This window comes from Halyomorpha halys, unplaced genomic scaffold, assembly GCF_000696795.3.
Source record: "Halyomorpha halys isolate HHAL.00 unplaced genomic scaffold, Hhal_1.1 Scaffold954.1, whole genome shotgun sequence".
Classification (NCBI taxonomy): Eukaryota; Metazoa; Arthropoda; class Insecta; order Hemiptera; family Pentatomidae; genus Halyomorpha; species Halyomorpha halys.
In genome coordinates this window covers 398197-400595 of record NW_027110506.1, presented here as the reverse complement: position 1 = coordinate 400595, position 2399 = coordinate 398197, and the positions used below count along the sequence as shown (strand labels likewise).

The following is a 2399-nucleotide window of genomic DNA, read 5'->3' as shown; positions in this document are numbered from 1 at the left end:
ATTCGATTATCTTGTTTTATTCATCGTTTACTTTTGCGAATCGATCGGTTAACTCAAAAATTGTAATTAATAATTTGAATTGTTATAAAATCCAATTCACTCTTCAAACCAGTGTATTCCTTATTATCACAGACTGCTCAATTAGAGGAACATTCCGTTCTCACAAGAAATAATATTCTGTATTTTCTTTTTAGGAAGTTTGATAAATTATAATTATAAATTGAGTTTAAAAACTTCTAAAAATTAATATAAAACAGTTTAAAGAAATAATATAAATCATATTGTCATTATTTCATTAAAAATAAATGTGGTACGAACGTTTCTGCGTTTTCGAAGAAATGATTTTGAAATATTATTTTTCCTCTACAATAAAAAATATATAAATAATTGCTTAAAGTTTTGATAAATAAAAAAATAACTTTACTTAAAATTTGTTTATTTATTAAATAACGTAAATTAGAATCCTCTCCTTGACAGTATGATATAAAGTTACCAACAAATACAAATTTAAAATTATTGACAATTTTTTTATTTAAAAAAAAAAAACATTAATTTCGGAAAAAAATTTGTAATTTCTTTAATGCACTCAGGCTATGGCAAAGGGCCAGGAAGAGCCTACGACTGATACACCAGCCGTGCCACCTGCAGACTGTGCTCCAGGTGCTGATGGCAAAATTCCTCCAAACTGCAAGGAGGGTGGAGCCCCGTCTCAAGGTACCCATAATAAATCTTTACTTTACTATAAATAGATTGACTTTATTCGTACTACTAATAAAAAATAAATTCATAAAGCTCAGATTATATAGCAAAGAATTCAGCACCAAACAACAAAGCAGTAAATTCACTGAAAACATTTCAAAAACAGTTTTCTTTTCAAATTCACTGTACAGAGCGTTCCTTTTCTAAATGGAAAAACTGTGGAAACTGATTTTACATTTGAAAGACTATGAAAAATTTATATAAGAATTATTTTGCTTTTTATTATGGTTGCTCATTTTAAATTATAAATTAATTCATAAAGCCGAAACATTACCAAAAAAAATCAATATGCTAAAAATAAAAATGTTATGAAACTGTATGAATATATATAATGATGGTTCTAATTTCTTCTTAATCTGTTTAGATTACTATTATAAACATAAAATAGAATAAATATTTACAAAAAATGAATTTTATTTCATTAAATTCAAATAAAAAAAATTGGTTATTTATTTCAGGGAAAATATTTAAATTTTTTAAAAAATTATAACTTTCACTAAAAAATAAATCAGAAAATTAAATTTAAAATAAAGGACATGATGGTGGATTTTTTATGATTATTCCAGTTTTGTGAGTTCTTGAAGCATAATTATTAACAAATAAAATTAATAATAATTAAACATTAGGTGTAGCATAATTAACTAAAATTAGGTTTTGGTGAATTAGGTTGTATTGTAAAAACAATAAGTCTAAGTCTAATTCAATCACTTTTAAAAATATCAATTAGAACTTTGTTTTGTAAAATTTGTTATCATATTGTCAGTACAATGCTTTAATGACTAATCTTAGGTTTTGTTATCTTGGATTTGATTGTATACTAAAAGCCTAAACTGGTCTTTCAGATACAACTTATTTGTTCATAGTTTTGATTATATATTTAATTATATATTTATTTTTCAGATAAGCCTGAAGATAAGACTACAAGATAAGCACCACAATTGCAACCAATCACAATAAGAAAAAATCCGGCAATGCAAATCAATGACAAAATTCTTGAAAACCGTCGTTTTACGACTACAGAACTGTAGTAACATTTTCCCCAAATTTTACGGAGTTTGGTCCTTCAAATTGTGGTGGAGAAGTTTCTCCAAGAATACAGCACAAATGGTAATGCAGTTCTGGATCGTATCGTAACCGGGGACGAGACTTGGGTGAAGCATGTCAACTGTGAAACAAAACAGCAGTCGATGGAATGGGCGCAAACATTTGCTGCCAAGAAACCACGAAAGTGTTTGGAAACCCTGTAATCCAGAAAGGTCATGGCTACTGTGTTTTGGAACTGATATACCAAGCTCCGTGAAATTTGGGGAAAATGTTCCGACAGTTCTGTAATAGTGACGTTCATGTTTTTTTGTCATTGATTTGCATTACCAGGTCATCAGTCACAAGGATAAAATTCGTGAAAACCGTCGTTTTACAATTACAGAACTGTCGGAACATTTCCCCCAAATTTCACGGAGCTTGGTATATCAGTTCCAAAACACAGTAGCCATGACCTTTCTGGATTACAGCGTTTGCAAACACTTTCGTGGTTACTTGGGAGAATGTGTGCGCCCATTCCATCGACTGCTGTTTTGTTTCACAGTTGACATGCTTCACCCAAGTCTCGTCCCCGGTTACGATACGATCCAGAACTGCAT

General features: G+C 29.6%; 1 long non-coding RNA gene across 1 annotated transcript in view; it reads left to right on the top strand.

Annotated features, from left to right (window-relative positions):
• The window catches only part of LOC106687382 (uncharacterized), a 3553-nt gene extending 1162 nt beyond the window's left edge, over positions 1-2391 (top strand). Inside the window, exons 2-3 of the long non-coding RNA XR_001344158.3 lie at positions 591-714; positions 1660-2391. This is a non-coding gene — a long non-coding RNA (uncharacterized lncRNA). The remainder of the gene's footprint in view (positions 1-590; positions 715-1659) is intronic.
• The last annotated feature ends 8 nt before the right edge of the window (positions 2392-2399 follow it).